The 23,636-nt window shown below is 40.9% G+C and overlaps 1 long non-coding RNA gene across 1 annotated transcript; it reads left to right on the forward strand.

The window, feature by feature from the left end:
- The first annotated feature begins 5,832 nt into the window (after window positions 1-5,832).
- Window positions 5,833-20,049, forward strand: LOC125501678. Its single transcript, XR_007279287.1, has 3 exons — window positions 5,833-7,269; window positions 17,960-18,126; window positions 19,447-20,049. It is a non-coding gene; the product is annotated as an uncharacterized LOC125501678 (long non-coding RNA).
- Window positions 20,050-23,636: the final 3,587 nt, after the last annotated feature.

The following is a 23,636-nucleotide window of genomic DNA, read 5'->3' on the forward strand; positions in this document are numbered from 1 at the left end:
TCTCTCCCTTTGGTACGCGTTCGAAGCGAAAGTTTGTAAGTTTTTCGAATTACAAAGAGAATAAGGGTGCACTTTCGGATGGTTTTAATACACCCGATGATATACGACTCTCGCCTTCGCTCGGAGACCTCCTCACTCTCACGTCTCACTTTCGGTGGAACGAATTATTTACGATTCTGCCAAAAAGTACAATACATCGAAGGGATTCATAAACGGGGTTAATTTATACCTTCTTTGTACAGGTATAAACCTTACAGGTACCTTCCATTGAGAAAAAAGATTTCTTCTTTACTTTCCGAAAGGTTCTTTCATTTCGTACGACAAATTTTTCCGGGACCGACTGACCCACTTGCTGTCTCTCTGTGCGTATATATATTACGACTTTTATTTTTTTCTTCTACTTCTGCTTCTGCTGCTTCTTCCCTAAAATATTTTTCGAATATTTCTTCAAAAGGGTTGTGAAACGCGTTCCCGAAATCCAATAAGGTTAGAATATCTTTCACCCTTCGCAGCGGGGAGAAACCAATATTCTTCTTGGTTTCTCCTTCTTCGTTTTTTTTTTTTTCTCTTTCTTCTCTCTCTTCATTTTGCTTCACAAATCTCTGTGTAAATATCGGTCCGCAGTTCAACTGTACTTACTTAGGTTCACTACCACTTCTCATCTCGTGTTTTATTGACTTTTCCTGTTCACCCGCAGCGAACCAAACGTCAGAAGAAGAAAGAACGAAAAAATGACGAAGATTGAGACAATGTTCATAATTCGATTTAAATTTTATTCATTTATTGTCTCACACCGCTTTTCCGTTATCGAAATTTATGCGGCAGCCGTTCGTTCGTTCGTTGCGTAATAAATTCATTTGATTTGATCGGTTTTGTTTTTTTCTCTCTCTCTCTCTCTCTCTCTCTTTTTCATTCTAATTTTTCTTATTGTTTTTTCCTGGTAGCATGACCATCTTTTTTTCCATCATTCCGAGTCGCAGCGAGTGAAGCAAATCTCTTCTAACTCGTTCTAATATATATAAATTTTAATCGAAGGTTGTGAATAAGAAGCGGGGGTTTCTATCCGCATGGTCGGTCATCCGTTGACTTTGAACTGCCGGAGCATCGGATCATAACTTATGTATATATGTATACTTTACTTGCTATTCACGTGTAAGAAAGAATAGATGGAAAAAAATTTCATCAAGTTTAGCATTTCAATTTCGTTATTTTAATTTACGTGATCTCGAACAGTTTTATGCCCGGCTCGTTTTTGTAGGAAATTTACTCGAGTAACTTGACAGGCGTTCTGAAATACGGACGATGGCAAAGTTTTCATTCGTGAGAAAACGGTGAGAAATAAATGACTTCTTCGATTTTCCAATTTTTATTGCTTCTCCTTAATTTTTCATTGCGTTTGAAAAATTCCAAAGTCGAGTATAAAAAAAAAAAATGTACGAATCTCGACGGTTTTGGAAGAAGTTTGGCGGATGGAGAGGAGCGGGGATTTTTGTCGGTTAAAAGTTTTCTTACGAACGGTATTTGGACCATAACGAAACACCAGGAACCACAGGTATTATCTACGATTCAACTTTTCTTCACACATTATGGTATTATGAACATTTAGTTGCAACGTCATGATTGCCATCGTCTTTATACATATATATATATATAAAGATGTATATATATATATATCGGTACATACATACCTGTGTATATTATATACTAATCTTCCGTTTCAAAAACCTCGAACTTATTTCATATACATGTATCTATAATAGGTCGACTACTTCTTGTCTGATTTTTTTCTCTCTCTCTCCTCCCGATTCTCGTTCAAAAAGTAATTTTTTCTCTCGTCCTTCTCCACCTCTCGCCCCTCTAGACTTTTTTTTTGTACATTTCATACGTATTTTGAAAAATTCGTCGCTTTTTCTTTCATAGATCCTATTCGCTGTTTTGTTAATAGTTTTACGACGCAGCGCGGATTATGTGTGGGAAAATAGGAACAAAAAAACTAGAAATAGAATAGAAACCGCCGAAAGTTTTTCGTTAATTGGTTTATATTTATTATAATTGGGACTCATACTTATCTATTTTATACATACATATATATATATATATATATATATATATTTCTGGAGTGAAATAAAGGAGCGTACAGTATACGTATACCGTATGTTTGTAGATGGGAAAAACCAAGTCCCACTGGTTTCTCTGGGCCCAGTGATTATTCCATAACATCGGGGGTTGGGACCCCCATTAACATAGTAAATGTCTGGGGACAGAAAATATTGTCCCACTATTATACCTGTGTAAGGGTATCCGTCTGTTTCTTCGACTTATTTTTCTCCTCCTCCTTTCGTTTTCTCATTCTTTTTCTTGTGGGAACTCCAGATCACGAAGAAATGGGAAGTTTTAGGTGAGACGAGGCGTAGAAAACTAGAAAGAAAAGAAAGACGGAGAGACGAGGAAGGGGCAAAAAGTAGGCAAACCTAGGGATGCGGAAGGGCGTGATTTGACGGTTTTAGTCGGGACACCATAATTTACACCGAAGGGATAAAAACCCACCACCTGGCTGTCGCATGGACAGGTAAACCTGGAAAGGAAAAAATCATTTTAATAGATAATTTTCAAAGTGAGTTAACATTCGCCCTAAATCAATCGATCGATGATTTATCGATAGCAAAATATAAAAACCGTCAAAAAAAAAAAAAAAAAAAGACAAACTTATCCAGAAAAAAGAAAGATGCCAATTAGTGTACGCATACGTGTACGCTATATATCCTTATTTCTTAATGATATACATCTTACGTGAATATCTATAGAAAACACTTTGAGAGCATTCGAGATCGTGGTCGTCGGGAGAGGATTGAAACAGAGAGGTGAAAATAAATAAAAATAAAATAAACGAAAGAGAAAAAACCAAAGGGATGGAAGGGACCGAAAAGAGGGGTTGAGGGGTAAGGGAGAGTCGAAACACGCGCCACATAAATTTTACCTCCGTCTACCCGCGCGAGTGAAAGCTGGATTTGTTACAGTTTGCACTCTGCATCGCGTCTTTCGGTCCTCGTCCTCATCCTCGTTCTCATCCTCATCCTCAACCTCAACCTCAACTTCGTCCTCATCGCGTCTAGTCAGTCCTCTTACTGTTGGTCTTCTTCAGCAGCAGCAGCAGCAGCGGCCGCGTTGATTCTCCGTTTCGGTTTGCGGTGCACAGCGGTTAGGAATCCGTCCTGCCAATCTTCTGTTTTTTTTTTTTTTGTTTTTTTCTTTTTCTTTCTTTCGGCCTTTTTTCTGATTTTTTTCTTTTCCCCTCCTCGGTTTTTTGCTTTCGTATCTCCCTTCCGTGCACAATCCACCTTCTCTCCGCCACCTAACTTCTCCCTCTCCGTTTCCTTTTCGACCCCTTTTCAACCTCATTATCCACCTCAGTCTTCGTCTTCTTCATCTCTTCTCCTCCCCCTTCGCTCCGAGGACACGTTTTGCTCCTTCTTATTCTCGTTATTGTTGTGCCGTTATTGTTATTATTATTTATCTCAATACCTTTTCTCTTTTCATTCCCGTACGTATGTTCAGTGGCTACGGTACATACGTGTGTGTGTGTGTGTGTGTGTGTGTGATATCCTTCTCTAAGGGAACGAGAAGTGGAAAGGAGAAAAAAAAAAGAGAAACACCGAAGAGAAAAGAGATGGGAAGAGGGGGAAAGAGATGAAAAGGAAAAGAGATAGTCGAGAGACGCTTACTTTACGTTCTGCATCGCTATAATTCGTGATAATTGGGTACGGCGTGTTACCGGATCGGATAAAACTTGTGTGTCGTGATAATTGCGATCCTACATCCGTTACCCGAAGGCTACTTTACCTACGCGTGTACAGGTGTACGTGTATTCTACCAATACTCGCGATACCCACACGTGCGTGCACGATACCCACATACCGCGCCATAAACTTGAAACAATTTATACACAGTTCTATAACATTATACCGAGAATCGAACACCGTCGGTTCAAATTCACAGAGCGACGATTTTTCTTTCCGATTCTTTTCTTCGCTTTCGTTTGCTAACCCGCGCGAGATAACGGCGGGCTCCCACCTCATCTCGCTGTGCGTAATCAAATTCCTCTTAAACGATTATTGAAAAAAAAAAAAAAAACAAAAACAAAAAGAAAGAATTTCATAAATAAAATCGATTCGCGAATCATCTTCTGGTAAGAAGGAAGAAAGAAAAGGGCTTCGGCGACGCGGGGGTTGGGGGGGGGGGGGGGGGGGGGAAGAAGTTTTTTGCCTCGATGCAAAGCCGCTGTGCGTCGTTCCGTTTCGAGGATATATGCTTCACGGGTGAAGTGGTGTGTGTGTGTGTGTGTGGACAGGGTATAAGGAGGCGTCGGTGTGCGTGAAAATAAAATTGCCTCTTTATAAAATACTGTTGCTGAGATCATAAGGAGAAACAGAAATGGAACAGCACGCGGCCGCTAGTATCCAGAAGCGCGTTTCGATCTTTTCAATGTTGTGTATCGCCTCGCGCCATAATACGATTATAACACTGTGCTTTAAATTCCAGACATGCCTCTCTTTCAATTCATATATATATATAAAACTGCTTGCTTTTCAGCCTTTATACGACGCTTATAGCAAAAGCTATAACAGGTGTCTCCGATATGGCAGCTTGTTCTCTTTGCGTCGCTGTTATGCTGCTGCTGCTGCTGCTGCTGCACCGCACCTACTTACCGATCAGCACGAGCCGCGACGATCTGCCATAACTGAAACAGCGACAACTTTTTTTGCCTCCCCCCCCCCCCCCCCATCTTTTTCTTCTTTTTTCATGTTTCGCTTCGTTTCTTATTGCTTCTCATTTTTCTTCATAAGAGAGAAAGAAGAAAAAAAAAAAAAAAACACCTTACCATAATCGTCGATCCTCGATTATATTTAATCAACGTAATTAGAAAGAAGAGAGTAGAAAAAAAAAACAACAAACTATGTGTAATTTTTTGGGAGAATGAGAAATAAGGACTCTTCAGATTCTTATACCATATGAAACTGAATATGAAACTGAATATATATATATATATATATATATATATATATATATATATAGGAATGTATTTGATATATATATTGTATATCTTAGGAAGTCGTTGTCGGCAACCCTCGCGGGACGGACAAAGGATTTTTGTGGATAGAACACGTTTGGATAAACGGGGGATGAGGATGGGAAAATATTATTAGATCGGAATTTGACTCCTTATACAATACAGGCAGGCGGTCGAGGAGTCTCCGCTGTCATCCTGTACCGCGGTGCGCGACACAGAAATGAAAAAGAAAAGGAGAAGCGGAGAGAAAAAGGTGAAACGAGGAGGGAAAAGAAACCGAGAGTAAAAAGAAGACGAGGACGACTCGATTATTGTAATAACCTGCAGATTTCTCGAGGTACAAAAAAGGAGAAACGACCGATCTTCGTGTATATCCGAATCCGCGCACACACACGCACACACGCGCACACAACCGAACTTATTAAAGATATCCTGCGCGACGGCTCGAAAGTTACGTCACAGATGTCATCGGACGCTCGGTGATTTACATTCGCATTGGTTTAAAAGGAATCCCAAAGTCAGGCTTCGTGGGGTTTCTTTTTCTCAACTCCTCGTCCTCTGGGATACTTGTAAGTACGAATATAGAGGTATGTATGGACAGTGATGTTGCCAAAGGGAATAAAACCGCGACACGAAATCAAAATCGAAATCAAACTTCGAGCGAATATTGGCGATACGAAAAATCCCCGAACGAAGAGAAACGCGAATTTGGAATCGAAGAACTTCGGAAGTCGGTTGACCGTTGAAACGTTGCGATGAAAAAAAAGAAACCTCGAAATACCAGAAACCAGCCACCGAAAAAAGAATGAAAAAAAAAATGAATATACGTGCGGGAGGGAGACGGCGGGCGGTAGAATTTTTTCATTTGCGATCATTGAATCGCTTGAATCGGGTGATTATTATGCCGCCCCTATATTGGACTTCGGAAGAGTAACGGAAACAGAAAACAGAAAACAGAAACAGAAACAGAAACAGCAGCGGGAACGTCGGCGCAGGGCATCGGCTTCGTGCAGCGTACACACTATGGGGTGAATTTGTCGATGGGAACGGGTGATGTGCAGCAGGAAGCCAATCCGAACGATGGCAATCAATAACTTTGAAACCTACCGCCGTTTGGGAAACAAATTCAGCAAGTCGGTTGATTGGAAAAACCGGTGGCAACGACTAACCGTTTCAATGGTATACCAGTCGAACGCGAACGTCCAGTTCGTGCGACGTACATCAGTGTGTGCACGCGCACGGTACACCCACACGCTCGCACCGTCGTACGGTGTACGCGTACGATTTTGCACCGCGGACTGACCTCCGCCCATTTTTCTCCCCGCATATCCGCACATGCACGTTGTCCTCTGTTGTTTTTTTGTTTTTGGTTTTCTGTTTTTTTTTTTTTTTTGTTTTTGATTTTTTTTGGTTTTTCCCATTTTACACGCACTCGTTCGACATTTTCGCGTGTTGTATATTTTTTTTTAACCCGCACACCGATAACTATTTTGATATCCGCACGTACGTAGCTAGTGGCTACCTACCCACCGGTCACCGGGTCCACGTGAATCCCAATTCTCATGGTTGCATTTTATTTCCAATTCCAGAGCTGGAAGAATACAATAGAAGAGGGAGACGGCCGCGATCGTCGAAGAGGAGAAACGGTGACGTGGACCGTGTGGCGGCATGTTAAAAACCCCTTTCCCTAACCCCCCCCGTATGCTACGACGCTTTTTCGCCCTTCGTCATTTCCCCCGCAGATCCCCATTTTTCTTTTCATTTTTTTTTCATTTTTTGCGACGGTCAATGGTACAATCAACGTGTACATGAGGCGCGCATTGTTTGTTTGTTTGTTTGTTTGTTTGTTTCTTTGATAATTTATCGGTAAGAATTTTTCATTTAATCACAAACTTCGTAAGCGCGTGTAAAACAAAAAATCAAAGTCTTCGAGCATTTCTACCGCACGAATCGGGTTTTTTTTTTAGTTCGTCCTTTTTTTTTTTTTTTTTTTTTCATTTGTCGCCGTAGAGTCAAATTCTTTGCGAAAAAAGGGAATTTCTCTTTTATTTTCTCCCCGCTTCTTCTTATTCCCAATTCGTTTCAGGTATAACGTCGTCGTACGGCCGGTGTTCAACGAACCCGACCGATGAATCGACGAACGTATGATCGTTAGGAGGAAACGGGGCGACGGAAATACCCTATAAGGATGTGGGCTTCAGGTACATAAATGTAATACACATACGGTATATATATAAAGTATGTACACCGGTATTATATTATATACCCACCTGCGGTGTGCATATGTGACGGACACCGACGACCCGCGGGACCCCATTTCTTTGTCGTCATACCGCACACTTCGGAAATTCTTCGAAGGCTTTTTTTTTTTTTTAAATTCTCTCTTTTTTTTTTTGTTTCAATCATTTTTTATACCCCATGCAGGTGATCGATTTTCGAAATGGTCGCCGAATATAAGGCGGGGGGGTAATAAGATGCGAACCGATGAGATTCGTATGTATATTTTTTTTCGCGTAATGTTCAGTAGTCATGTTAACTGTTATATATTTATTCTACCGACGTGCAGTTTTTTTCTCAAACGAGGAAATTATCGATCGTTACCGAATATCCTCGTCGACTACCATGTAAGAACGTACGAACGGTCACGAGACTATCACCGATTCACATGCGTTTTTTTTTTTTTTTTCTTTTTGTCCCTCTTTTCCGCCCTCCCTGTAATATTCTCCACCCACCGCAGCGCGCGATATTAATTTCAACGGTATAAAGTTACAAAAATTCGGCGTGTATAACATGAGAAAATAATAATAATCAAAATGACTATTATAATAACGATAATGATAATAACAAGGACAAAGGCAAGCGAGTTATGATAATATCTTGTTACTTGGCAATTCGAACTTCCGGTTTTTTGGTAATTCAAGTACGACGCGGTACCTGTAACCTGTAGGGCGTCATCGCGGCTCGTTCGGTCGCTCTTTGTTCTTTCCATGTTTTTTTTTTTTTCTTCCTCTCCTTCCTCGACGTAGTAACGAAAAAACTGAAATCGATCGAAATCAAAATTCGCGAGAGAGAATAAAATTTCAAAATAGAACGTGAAGTGAGAAAAAGTTTTGCAAGAAATGAGAATAACGTAATAATTTTTTCGTCCCTTATTTTGTTATTTCTATTCTTCGTCCCGATTTTCAATCTCTCTTATCCGTCGGATATCCCCGTATACATAGCTTTTCTTTAGGTATGTATATATGTATATATGTATGTTTTATATCCAACGAGAACTCGAATCCAATTTCTATGCACACGTATTCATACGCATGGATGTATACGCGAGGAAGTATACGTTGCACATGCGAAATAGATCAAATAGTTTTCCCGTACAAATATATAGCTAGAATTTTCACGGGGGGATGAATTCCTTATTCGAGAATATATGGTGGAAGGTGGAACGTACAACGTATACCATAACCCTGTCGCGAACCTCACATCTTTACTTCAATCTCTGAAATCGGGATGACATTTTCTTCTCTATTTCTTTCTCCCTCTCTCTCTTTTTACTTTCTATTTTTTATTTTCCCTTAATTCCCCGCACACATCCCATCGCGCTTTTTCTACTTCGCCGTTTCTGTACGTGGAGAATCTCTTATATATACACGCGATATTTCGATAATATGTATTCTCCTTCACTGGCAATCTTGCTAATGGCACCTTGTGTCCCCCGTTCAAACCCACCCCCTTCCGCCCCTTTTTTCCTCCCGCCATACCCTCGTTCTTCGCTACCTAAGGATGAATATATTTATTCCGACATCTTGTTCCCTTTTATTAAAACTAATAAATTCCGGTGTTGAAAAAAAGAGGAAAAAAAAGAAATACAAACACGAACACGAATAACCCTCTTTATAAGGTTCGTTTTACTTTGTATTATCGTGCGCGTATATATATATTGTAATTAAGTTCGCTTCATTTCACGTCCTCCATCTCAGCGTAGGAGAGAAAAAACTTGCATCGTGAAAAAAAAAAATTTATACCGTTACAATATCACTGATTTTTATCTACCGTATAGTTTGGTAACTTTTTTCAAAACGGGCGTACCGGATCCTCGGAGTTTGAGGAGGAGTCGCGGGGCCCGGGGCAAGGGTTGGACGGCTGTATGAGACGACGGGATAAAATAATGTACTAAATGTTTTTTCTGTTGTTTAATTTTTCAAATTTTTTTTTTTCTTTTTTTTTCTCACCCCTCACAAAATTCTATAAATAGGCGGAATATTTAGCGGCTGGCGCCCCCCGCGCGATGTTTAGGCGCCGCGAGTGACGAGGACACGTGCAGACAGCGTCTAGATATATACTTATACATATATATATATATGTACATATATATTTATTTATATGTATCTTAGGTACGTACTTACGTATAAAATAACCTTCGCGCGTACGTATCTACGCGGCTACTACTACTACTTTTTTTCGGGGGAAGCTTTTTTTCTCTGACTTTTTTCAAGTGTAAAAAAAAACGCAAAAAAAAAAAAGAAAAAAAGAAACGTTACAAGAACTTGTTCAAGGGTGTTAAAAAACGAGTCGCTGCCAGCGCGCGTACATTAGGGGTAGGCGAACCCGCAGGATAAGATGAAACAACTGCAGGGGAAACAGACGTCATCGGTAATTAATAAGGTCACTCGTGCCACCGTGTTCTTTGTACCACAAACTTTTTTCCCTCGTACGCCGTACTCGTGTGCCCTTGAATATGTGTGTTTGGTGTCGCTAGACGATAACCAGGATCCGAAACGTCGGGTCGCGTAAGACACGAGAGGGCCTATAGCTTCGAAGGGTGACGAACTTCTGCTCTCTCCGCGAGTACGCGCGGCGCGCTCATCCCTGCAACGTGGAACGGAATTCTTTCGCCAGACGGGATAGGGTCGTGAACCTCGTTGAGAAAATTCATGAAAAAAAAAAAAAAAAAAAGAAAACCGGTTTCGTTCGGATGGGGTTTAAAAAAAACAGAAAAATAAAAACCATTTCGTTTTTCAATTTCTGAAATATTCTTATTCCCTTCTTTTTTTTTTTGGAAAATTTTGGAAACCTCACTCTTCCGAATTGCGTGTGTTTTTAGGCGAGGAAGCGAAAAAAATTACTCGTGACTTTTCCGTGGGTTACGACCTCCTTTCATTTTTACGTACGTACATATGTACGGATAAAAAGCAATGTACGTAACTATGCGCGTATGTATAATATACTCGTAACAAGTGTGTGTATATTATAAACCGAGAGAAGTGCGATTTCGCGCACATCTGTGTCAATATACTTTGATTCTCAAGGGTGTTTATAGGGTGGAAACAGGACGGGACAGAGCGTAGGTATATGTACATACATATATACAATAGCGTACGGCGTACGAGTTGTGTCCCGTATACGCGGAGCGCTGCGAGCGCGGGGACGAAAAGATGTGTTGGGGAATAGGAGGCGAAGGGATAAAATAGGGGGGGTGTATAAGGCGATACGGGACGTTATACGCGGCGGACAATCGAGGGACGGGAATTTCAAATTGATATCGCCCACCACTTCCCCGGCTACCGCGGACAGACATGGGAGTTGGAAAGCTGAAAGCGACAAGCTTCAGACCGGATGATCCCCGCGCACAATCTACTCCGATCGCGAAATTATTTTATTCGCTTAATAATGCGATTATGTCGCACACTGCCTTGCGGTAAATTTCTCTTTCTTCTAATCTTCTACCGGACCGCCTCCGCAAAGACTCTCTACTACCCTCCCCTTCGCTCGCTCAATTCCCCTCAAATTTCTGATGGGTTATAATCTTTCTTTTTTTTTTTTTTCTTTGTTCCCAACACCGAATGATTATGTGCTAAAACGGTTTCGCGTACGAGTCGGTGAAAATCGTTAGCGCCCTTAAGGGAGATTTCGAAGAGGATGGCGGGGGTAAGGGGAGGGGGAGTGGGGAGCTGCCCTATTCCAGGGGTTGACGATCGTGTAGATACTGTATTACGCGTATCTCCTTATAGCTGTACCAGACGGAGGCGTTGAACCAAAAATGTAATTTACATCCTTTTATGTCTGGAAATTGAAATATTTGCGAATTAATTCGAGCGACAAGATTATAGTCGGCCATTATGGGGAGGAGATACGACCCCCTTTCCCCCCCTTCCCCCACCCCGCGAGGACCCACCTTTTTCATCGGTGGGGGGTGTTATAAATTTCCTCATTCACACTTTAATGTTATACAGCGGTTCTTCTGGTACATATATTTCCCGTATACGGTATATAATATACCTATGTATTATGTAAGAGGTATATTCTCGTCACATAGCGCGCACGCGAAGCGTAACTCCAAGTTGAACTTCAACCGGGCTATAATCCTTATATACTCTCCGGTCCTAATGATTTTCCTTTATTTAATTCAAAAATATCAACGCCCCCCCCCCCTTCATTTTATGGAAGATTGGATTCAATTATGAGTGTAACGACGAGGAGTCTCGTTTCTACGGATCTTACCGGAGGGGGTTCCCGCGACGACCGGATTTCACCCTCTCTCTCTCTTTATCTCTCTTTATCTCTCCGTCTTTCCATTTTCCAGTTTCTTACCCCCTCGGCTAACGGGGAGAAATACTTTTGCCTTGTACAAATTATATTTTAAAAGAACAATTTCGAACGAGACGAGCCTCGGAATTGAAAAAAATCATCGTCAAATCGAACGAATGAAGGAAAATTATAAGATTCATTTGGGGCGATCGCGGTTTTTAACATCTTCGTCGTTGTTTTTGAGATTATTTATTTATTTTTTTTTTCATTCCGCCGATCAATCTCCCTCCAATTTCTATCATCCATGTATCTATGCCTGCGCCCAGTTCGTCGTCTACTATACGTCGAATCGGAAATCGTCTCCGGCTCCGGCGAATCCCTTCGATCGATTATCGGGGATTCTTAATTTATGGTCTATTTTCACTCAAATATACGGGGCATAAATCCGGGATATAATATACGGTCTATAACCTCCCCCCCCCACCCCGTAAACGTTGTTCCGCACCGTAACATATGTATCCGGATCGTACGTACGTACGTACATAAATGTACGGTGTATTCTTCGAAGTTCTTTTCAATCCGCACGCGTATATGTAATAATATTTCGCAAACCTTTGCCAATAAATACATGTAACGTACGTACATCATACGTATCGTCGTTGTACATACATACACACGTATAGATATCCCGCCGTGTACAGAGAGCTTTTCGAAGGAGCAAAGAAAAAAAAAAGACGGATATTGTATATCTGCGAAATACGAATCGAAAGTTCAGATTCCCTGGTTTATCGTGACCTGTGACCCTTGTCTCATTTCCTTTCCGTCGTTTATTTTCTTTTCTAAAAATTAACAAACTGCCGACGACTCGATTCTTTTCCTTCGAGTTTGTTTTGTCACGTAATTTCGATCAGCTTGAGTGAAAGAAAAAAAAAACAAAAAAAAAAAATCAAAATCAAAATCATATGGATTAGAAAAAAAAAAGGGGGTAGGAGTGACAGCAATTGACCGGTTATTTCATCGCGCTGCGGGTTGTTATCCAGAAGTCATTGGGTTTTCGGGGGTTGGGAGGGGAAGGGGGGGGGGGGGGGGAAGGGATTGACGGGGCGTCGAGACGCTGGGGGGAGTCGCACGTGGCGTCGGGCGCGTGTTATGACAGGGACGGTATCCGCCCCCGGAGACCCCGTGGAACTTGGAAAAGCTACCCGGCGTTTCTCCTGCTGCTGTTGCTGCTGCTGCTGCTGCTGCAATGCACCGCACCGCACGCACCGCGGGGATATAGAGAAACGAACGTTGGAAAAGATTTATCGAGGTGACACGTGGACGCTTCGAGCTAATTCCATACAAATTTCGGTGTTTGTTATTTCTGTGTAAAACGACTCACGCCCGCGCCATCGCAGGTTGATAGTTATATTATATAGAGTCGTCGAAGAACGGTGGGGGGGGAGGGGGGGGGAAAAAAAAAGAATGAGAAAGAAACACAGGAAATTTCTTACGATTATAGGATAAGGAGCGCGAGGGCTTCGCCTGAGTTACGAATGCACTTTGAAATATTTCCCACTTCTTTCGTAATCTCGTGACATTTTTGCCTCATCATCGAAAGATTCATGGATACGGATATTAGGAAATTTGAAGTGAGAGGAGAACAAAATTATTTCCCTCTCACGTGAGGATCGACCGTGTAGACGACGACTCGTGTGGTGCGGAGAAAAAGGAAGGGAAAAAGGAATGAGGAGGGAAAGGAAGAAAAAGAAATGGGAAAGTAACAGCGCCTATAAACAGCAGCGGGTCTATGGCGGCCGTACGATAATCGTATTATAAAAGCGGACGCAATAAACCGTGAACAGCTGGGTACCACCTTACCGAAATACTACGGCTGTGTATAACTATGTTTATTCGGATAATGACGATCGGAATGATAAAAATAATAAGATTCCAACGTTACGGAGATTGACGAATTCGAAACGTGGAGGAAGGAGGAAAAGTGTAACGCACGTCACGTTTTTTTTTTTTTCTCTCTCTTCAAATTTTGCGTCGAAGAAAAAAAGAAAGTAGAAATTATTACGGAGCTTTTCTCGAGAGAGAAACTTCGATAATGCAGCCATGCACAGCTGGAATGAATAATTTTTTGATTTGTTCGTTGAAATTTAAGTGTAACGCGTCGTGTACGTGAAATACAATTCTAGTACAGCGTACATCGTGGCACAGGTGCGCTGGTACAAGGCGGATGGAACTCTGCGTATTTCACCGTGCGACGTTAAACGCGATCACGAGTCGTTTTCCGTTATCTTCGTTTCTCACAATCGTTCGAAAATACAAGAATAATAAAATGAAAAAAGTTATTGTTTCTCGCTACTCGTACACCGAGTTCATTTTTATTTTTCAACGTTTACACTCGTTTGTTCCAACATATTCGTTTTGTTCTCGCTTTTCCTTTTTTTTTTTTCTTCAAATTTTGTTATTCTTTCTTACACACGTCGTTTTCACCACACGTGTCATACCCGCGATATTATTTTATGTGCATATTTAAATTCCACGTATACTACACAACACATTCGCATATACGTATAAAATATACCATCGAAAGATAATGTATAAATAATGCATAGAGCGACATTTATTCGTATGCGTTTTTAGTTTTGACCGTTTGTTCATTCGCGATAGAATTATTTTTACTCCTTGTTTTTTTTCTTCTTCTTCTTTAATTGCTTCACATATACTTGTTCGATTTTTCGTTACACATCGTATCGTTTATACGTACCAAATCACAGCTGTCCATAAATTTATATGCCACCGAGATTTTTTTTTTCTTGTTTTTTTTTTTTTTTTTCAATTTTTTTTAGTTTTTTTTTCCCACTTAACCCTGTGCCTGTTTTACATGCGGACAATACCATAATGTCAAACGAAATCGCGGATTTCTAGGACAATAAAATTCGCTTCTTGTTTATTCGTTATTCTCTTATCGCGCGATTCATTTTAATTTTCGGTACGCATAATGTGGTTTCTAATTTTTGTCAATGTTTTATTTCACGAAGCGAGTTGAAAAAAAAAAGAAAACAATCCACGTGACGTAACGAAGAGGAAATAAGAGAGAAAAAATAAAAATAAAAATAAAAATGAATAAATAATATATACCATACAACGCGTTATATTTAAATTCTAGTTTTATGTGTTAAAAATGATATGCGGGCGATCGACATAGCACAATATGTGCCTCAACGATTAAATTAGTATTATAGTCTCGCATTTTGCTGTTTATTTAAATTTGAATAATACAAAAGAACTATTCGTTTCCTCCGCGTGCACGAGTGGGTATGAAAAAAACGTACGTCGTACGTACAATTTTTCACAGATACATACCTACCGGCAGGTCCCCTATCTCACGTTCCGAACTGATGAGAACGATATGAAAACTCACGTAATGTCATATGCTGGAAATAAAAAAAAAATAGACAAAAGAAAAAAACGAAAAATAATAAAAAACGAAAGTTAAAACGAACGAGGAAAAATAGAATCGAATTCTCTGAGTGAGCGAAATTACGGCTGATTTGTTCGTTGATAGAAATTCGGGTACTCGATTTGAGAAAAAAAAAAAAAAACAAGACCTCTTGGTGAAACATTCGTGATTTTTTTTCTTTACAATTGCTCATCGATCAAAATGATCGAAGATAACGCCGGGGTATCGAATTTTTTTATTCCACACATTTTGCGTAACACAGGTACAAATCTAATCGGATCGAGTAATTGAGAACCTGTACGTACAGACGAATTAACATACCTACGTGTAATATATAGCTATACATAGAAAATATTACATAATCCAGTTAAAAGAACAACATATACAGCCGACTGAACATATATGTAATTATACATTGCGATCGAAATTTACTTCCACATTGAAATTTGCACTTTTAAGGCTACTCGCACGTATGGTATATAGGCGGTAAATTTATACGTAAGTTATACGTATACCTCGTATCTTTTTTTCTTTTTTTTTTTTTTTCTTTTTTTTTTTCTTCTTTTTTTCTTGTTCTTCAATTTTAATTCCATGTGTATTCCTTTTATTCTTTCAGTTCATCGTACACGTATCCTATATATATATATATATATCTGTATGTAGATGCGATATAATATGAAGACGATATTACGGGGACCCCGAACGTGACCCCGCGACTTTTTGAAGTACGTCTTTATTCTCCTTTATACTTTTCAACGGTGGGACGCGTAGCTGTATACGTGTAATCCGTATGTAAATCGAATCTAACTAAATTCGTATAGCCGCTGCACCGCGCCTATGCCTACCTGCCCTACCTGTGCGCACGGATGTGGGACATAAATATTACCGATTATGTCGCGGTATATAACGCGGGCATAAATTATATGCCTGTTTTTTTTTTTTTTTTTTTTCCTCTTTTTTAAACATACGGTGCACGGCGCTCGCCAACCGACGAATACCTCCCCGTCGTGTATGTATACGTCGTTTTTCTCGAAAAAACTTGAAAAACTTGAAAAATGAGTGTTGAAAATTGAGGAAACCGGAAGACGGTGATAGGAAGAGAGCGCGACCACAGTTTTTTTTTTCAGTTTCTTTTTTTGTTTTTTTTGTTTTTGTCTTCGTTTTTCTAGTTCACATTTTCAGATCTTTTCGTTTGCAACAGTTTTCGGTATTGTAATGTACGATAATGTACGTGGGGGGATCAGCTTTAATTCGATAAAGTATACGATAAAAAAAGAGAAGAATAAAAAACAGGAAACCTCGACTAATTCGAAGTCTGCGGTATTACGTTACCCATGCGTTATACATGTATCGTGATCATTGTGTAACCTATAGCACCGTCGTACATAGCATGTATACCCGCTGCTAAGGATAATCCGGATATAGCGTTAATTTAGACTGCGAAATTAAGCTATCTAAATACAATTTCGTAAACTAATGTCATGACGGGTAATGTAATTTATAGGTCGCGGTCTTTTTTCTTTTTTCTTTTTTTTTTTTTTCTCAATTTTATTCTTTACTCAACACACAATGCACGTACTACGAAAAAAAGATGAACGGAAAAAAAAGAGACAAAAAAATCGAATCAAAAACTCGATTCATCGAATTTTTGTCATAGATCGTGATCCGAAAAAAAGCTAAGCTAATAGTTGAAGAAACAGAATAATCTTGAAGATTGGGAAAAAAAACATTGAAAACCAAAGAATTCGATCGGAAAATGAAGGTACGGTGCCGAGAGGAGAAAAGTGAGGATAAATTCACCTCCTTGGAGAATCGAAATTTTTTTTTTTTTTTCGCACTTTTTCACAAGACGATTACGAGGACATCGACGGATAATCGGATAACCGGACCCCTGAAAACCGCGGTAGGTTCTCGTTATGCGTAATGCACAATGTACTTTACGCCGCGTACGGGTGTGTGCGCGCGTGTGGACCGGAGATAGAAAATTTTGCAGGGCAGGTCGGCATTGCGGTCGTCGAGCGAGCGTAACGTTGACGGCGAGCCGGTACCACTACACCGTATACCGGGTGGGTATCGTCATCATCATCATGATCATCATCATCATCATCATCATCATCATCGTCGTCGTCCACGGAGCACAATCGCGCGCGGCCTGTGGCACATCCCCGTGTGTTTGCCGTCGTTCATGTAAACAGTTAATCTAAATCCAGAGGCAAGCAACGTAGGTGGGTAGGTAGGTACGTACGCGCGTACGTATGTGGATATACGTGTATACACTGTACGCGTTATATCGGTACGTTTCACGGTACCACGTACGTACGTACGTACGTACGTATTACATACGTATTATACGTAGGCCGAACGGAGAGATACGTGTACGTAATGCTATGCAGCGTGCAAGACTCATTATACTTGTAAACTAGACCATACCGTACCATCCCATGTCCATATATACACCATATAATGTACATAACTATTCCATGCTGATATCCCACGACCACAAACGCGGACCAATCTCCTCTTCATAGATTTCGACATTTTTTTTTTTTATTTTTTCCTTTTCTCTTTTTTCTTTTTTTTGTTCGTTCGTTCGTTTCGTTCTTTAGACCTTTTTTTCCCTTTCGCGTGTGTGTTAGAAACTTGTGCACGACGCACGCGTATCTTCCCCACATTACGTGCATCTGTAGGGTGGATCGAAAAAAAAAAAAAAATCTTCGCGTTTGAAAAAAAAAAAAAAATGACAAATATTTCTCGTACTCCATCGGTCATCGCGATCCTCGAATTTTTTTTTTACCGAAATATTGAATTTTTTCGCCCGATTGAAAAATGAGGTTTACGTGTGCGCACGTACGATACACGTGTATACGTCCGAGATCTTATAACGTATAACGAACTCCTTTGTTTTATTTTAGCGAGGTACATGTGTGCCGTGCATATGTTGTACGTAATACAGTTGGAAAAATGTGAAGAAAAAGAGAAAAAGAACAAAAGAGAAAAAAAAGAAAAAAATTGGAGAACAAGGAGAGGAGGAAGAACAATGGTGGAGATCTAACGCGGATAAATACATTTTTACAAGACTGTAAGTTATGCTTTATGTCCGTTTCCTCCCTTCTCACCCTGCGCTCCGCCATTTTCTCTTTTTCATTATTCTTTTTTCCTATTCTACTCGCTCCGATCGCGATGCCACCGTATCAACCGACTCTACGAACACCTTAACCCGCGTGGTATATTTGTAAACGCGCGCATACGACCGAGCAGCGAAGTTGGGTAAATGAAAGGAATAAGAAATAAAATAAAAGCGAAGCGAAGTTATGTTATTTACACAAGTCATGATTAACATACCTAATTGCTGATTTTATAATCACAAAACCATCGCAACCCATAAAATCAAATGTATGTGTGGTACCTGCCTCATATTGTATCGTTGGGTTTTTTGAATAATACACAGGAAATGAAATTCACACAACCATACGAATGGGTAATGCGTGGACATACGTTCGTGTTCGTGTACTTATCTATTTATAAAAAAAAAAAAAAAAAATAAAAAAAAAAAACCTACGTACCACGTGTACCGCGCGTAAACCGTCGCCGCACACCTGATCGTCGTCGTTTCTATTCCGCACCGATTAATTATTATCATTGTCAACGGTTGTTGCGTAAAAATAGTGACAACGATTGTAATTAATCATAAAAATTTTTGCTTCGTTCGAGAAATAAACGGAAGCTACACGTGTCCGCGGAGTGGGGGGAGAGAGAGAGAGAGAGAGAGAGAGGGAGAGAGAGAGAGAGAGAGAGAGATCTGAGCACCCTCGCGCGGAGGGATGAAAGAAAAAAGTTAGATTAAGCACATCCGTATTCCGATAGAGTGATGGATCGGGGAGGAAAAAGTGGCTTTTCGCAAGGGTAGCAAGGGCCAGCAGCAGCTGAACGATGCCATTTTTGTTAGTGTGCCGATATAAAATTATGACCGTTTCAGATCCGAAACGGCGATACTATTTTTACGTCACACCCGTTGGCTGACCCTTTTTTCATTTTATTTTGTTTCATTTGATTTCAGTGGATTTTATCATTTTCGCTCTCCTCATATTCTGTACTCCGGATACGTGATAACATTTTTTTTTTTTTTTATTTTACGAGGAAATTTCGCTACAGAGTTTATAGATATGGCTTATCTATGGCGCACTGGCACGTCTTACGGTCATCCACTTAATCTCCTGAGGGCGCGGAGGGGAGGAAAACTTTCCCTTTTCTCTCTTTGGCCTGTTTCTACTTGGCTTCGGATCTCGATCTTTCGAACGCTTTTTTGCGTTTGCTTTATTTCTCGTTTTTTTTTTTTTGTTTTTTTTCTTAGCGGTAATTTTATCCCCCCTGATTGTCGTGCGTTTTTTTTCTTTTCCAGCACTTCGGGCACTCGATGCAATTCATCATCGCTCCATCTACACGTGTATTATCTGGGTTACCACTCGGCATTCTGATTTATCGCAATGTGTACGCCAGTCATTAAATACGTACACCGGGAGCGATAATTGTAATCCGCGATACTTCGAAGGGCTGCAAACGAGGAAACTACCCCCCGGTAATTGTAGAGATACGTTGGAAATGATTTATTCAGAAATATACGCCACGTGCGCGAACGTACGTTGAAAATATATATTTCTCTTTTGTGACAAGTACTTTGGGCAGACCGTATTGAAACAGCCTCCGTCTATTCTCCGTTAATATCCATCGATATTTTAGAATTAATGCGTCGAGCGAAAGATCACCGCTGCACCCTCATTATATCGTTGTCGCTATTTCGCGAGATCTTTTCCACGTTTTTCTTCCTTCGATTTTTCTTCTTCTTCTTTTCACGTTTCGAGACAGATAGTCTCAGACGGACCTCCTCCTGTTTGTCACGATTCGAAATTGACGGGAAATTTACATATCTGCACCTTGCTCGCTCTCGTGAACGATAAAAGCGAATGCCCTGTACGCGTACATACCGAGTACGAGTAGAAAGATAGAATAATAAAAAAAAAAAAAACAGAAAGAAGAAAATAACGGAATTTTCACGCTGATGCTTATGGTGCACTTTGCGCGATCTACGTTATCGCGCGGTGTGTGGACGTTACGCCTGCAGCACCCCGGGGCGGTGGGGGGGGGGGGGGGGGGGGGGGTAGGGGGTTGCTTTTCCGTAGCGTCGATGATGGTTTCTGCATAAGCGTCGTCGGGTAGTAGGAGAGTTTTCGGGTTTTACGGGCAGCCAAGGGGTGAACGGCGGGGGGTGGGGGGGGGGGGGGGGGGGGAAATAGAAAACTGCAGGAGGGAGGCAACGGCAGTGCCACTGGTAACCAGTGCTATACATACGTGCTGCACGTGTGGACACTCTCAGCTTACCGGGACAAATCCTCGCTCCTGCATGCATAAACGATTAAGCCGCTTTAAATTTATTAAAATGAACGTCATTTCGATCGACGGCCGTATCTCGCGTCTGCACAGGAACACACACAGACACACACACACACACACGCACACACACACGCACGATCTACACGTACGCAGATCCACGCGCGTACTCGCATCGCATGTCCTGCATTTTTCTACAATTTTCATCTTTATTTTTTCATCATCTCGTCCTTTCGCGTACTCGCTACTTCCTTCTCGTTGGTTTTCTTTTTGGAGAAAATAATTTTTTCTTTCATCCCTTCGTTTATTCATTTATCTATCTATTTTCACTCGATCCCTCGCGGTTATTATCGTCGCTGAACAAACTAGGCGACCCCCCCCCCCCCCCCCCCCCCCCCCCCCCCCCCCCCTACGAGATTGATATTGAAGAGAAAAGAAAGTGAGAAAAAAAGAAAAAAAAAAAAAAAAAAAGGAATATGTATTTTTCATAAGCGGCATCGGGTTTTAAAATATATTTAGTTTGAAAGCGATCCAATTTTTAGCCCTTGGGGAAAGGCGTTGGCACGTTCACGCGTTCGGCATAGGCGTGTATAATATGTGTACGTGTATACAATAAATACGTGTTCGTATTTTATGTGCACATACATACATGTACACGAGTCCTCTATACGATATACATATAATATAAGCTGTTTCGCAGCGGACTTCAAGACTCTTTCAAATTACGTCCCTCAGGGCGTCACGTATAGCTGAGAGCTTTTGCACCCTTGCATTGTACGCGGAAAATAGTATGCGGAGTAGAGAGTGTGCGCTTGGGGGAACCCCAACCCACCCACCCTCTCCCCCCCCCCCCAATCCCACCCTCTCCCAGTATCGTCACACCCCCCCCCCCCCCCCGCGAATCCCATGCTTATCAAAATAACGGTTACATCTTCATAAATATTTGCCGTGGACTGTTTTATTGAGGGGGTTAGATGATTTTCGACAGCCGTGAAATCAGTATGTAAATTATGTAAGGGAGAAGAAGTGTCGTATATATGCGTATATATGTACTTTGTGTATTTGCACAAGCTCGCAATTATATGGGCGCAGCGCGTGCGATCGGTATCCCCTTTGGGTATGAAAAGAAAGAAGAGAAAATTAGAAAAAAAGAAAAAGAAAAATGGAAAAATCGACGCGTTCATTCACGGTCTGTATTTATGACCGATGCACAGGGTGGTGTGAGCAAAAAGAGCGTAATTTTGAAGCGCGAAAAATTTTCTTTTTTTTTTTCTTCCCCCTCTCCGGTTTTAACTTCCAACGCGTCGTACACTCGGCGGTGTGCAAGTATATATTCGCCGTCGGTTGTGCATCGTGCGTTCGAAATAAAGCGCGACGGGTTATAGACGTCGAAATACGAGTTTAAGAGTCAGAGGTGAAGGGTGAAGGGCGAAGGGCGAAGGGTGGAGGTGGAGGTGGAGGTGGAGGGCAGAAACACGGGAGGGCATCTGCCTCACAATTAAACGAAGCCTCAGAAGCCTTCGAAAGCAAGCACCCACCAAGAAGTCAACAGCTGCGCGTCTGAATACTAATTTGAAATGTTTATACAGCCTTACATACCTTTCTCTCTCTCTCTCTCTCTCTCTCTCTCTCTCCTTCTTTTTTTCTGCTCTCTTTATACCCTCCTCCTCTTTCCTTTCTCCGGCTATCTTCCAACTTCCCTTAAAGACTTCTCTGCGTGTAATTTGTTTTTTCCTTCCCCCTTTTTTCCTCCTCCCCCTCGCCACCGCCGTACACGTGAAATGCGAACGATAACGATACAGACGAGTTATCGAAAGATCTTCATTTCGACGAAGTGAAACGAGGAAGGAAATCTTCTTCTCATAAATATTTTGGACAGGAAAAAATGAAGAGGAAATTTTTGAAATAATTCAGAGCGAAATACCGCGGAATCGTGTACTCGTATACCATGACGTACAGGTATAATATGTGAGTGTTAAATGGCGATGACGCAAACCACGTGGCCGTATTTATTATTAATGCAAACACATATGAATTGTAAACGTTGAATTTATAATTGAAGGGATTTTTGTAAGCGGATTGAAATATTCTTGAATTTGTGTTGTAGAAGAAGAGAGAAAAAAGAAAAAGAAGAAGAAGAAGAAGAAAGGAAGTGGTAAAATATTATCGCGATTTCCGTTCCGTCTATCGAGTCAATGAAAATTGTTATGACAATCGATAAACAATCGTTCCTCGTTAACGTTAAATTCACCGCACGTGGATCACGTTGCACATCAGTCATTCGGCTTATGTATATTTTTGAATAAATATTATTCGCGTTATTAATTAAATAAAAAACGCCGCGTCGGTATGCGAAAAAACAAAAAAATCGAAGATCCATCGATCTCGGAAACGAGTGTATAGACGAATGAATGAAATTTTGCAAAATTTTTTACACACATTTTCGACCGTTCTCCTTTTTTCTTTTTATTCATTTTTCTAATTTCTCGTTGTTAAAGGAGAGTCATTTTTTTTTTCCAACTCTCTTTTTCACTCGGCTCGTCGCAGGTGCAGGTGATGTGGTTGTTTATTTTTTTCTCTGGTGCAGGTTTATTTGATATTACGATTGAATTAAATTCCAGGAGGTGAGAATGAGGGATGAAAAAGAAGGAAGGAGAAGGGAGTGGAAAGGTGCAGCGCAAGTTTGGCGTATCGGACGCGAATGGGTAGATACGTATATAAGTGTATTTTGTATTATAGGTGTACGGGGCGGTGCAGTGAGGGGCGGGTATAGCTATCGCTTCTTCGAAAGTTTAGACGAGGGATATATGCGGTGGTATAATGCCAACATTTATAACGTGGGGCGATATATCTACCCCTTGCTATCCACAATGCTCGCTCTCTAAGCTCGTAATCAGGTTTATCACGTGGCTTGAATGTATAATAACCAAAGTTACCCTTCCTTCGGAACTACCTGCGAGTAGCTAAACCGTGTGCATCACGTGTACGGTACCTCCGTATTTTCCATTCGCCAAATTTTCGCCATTTTTGTTATACTGCGTAAATCTTGATCATTCTTTATTTATTTTTTTCTTTTTTTTTTCAGCTCATTCAATCTCACGGAAAGAACGAGACGGAGAGACGATGTAAAAAAAAAATTCTCCGTAGAAGTGGGAAGGAGGAATAGGTGATTATTTCGGTCGGCATGGGAAAATAATTTTTTGC

The sequence above is a fragment of the Athalia rosae genome, chromosome 7 (assembly GCF_917208135.1).
Source record: "Athalia rosae chromosome 7, iyAthRosa1.1, whole genome shotgun sequence".
NCBI lineage: Eukaryota > Metazoa > Arthropoda > Insecta > Hymenoptera > Athaliidae > Athalia > Athalia rosae.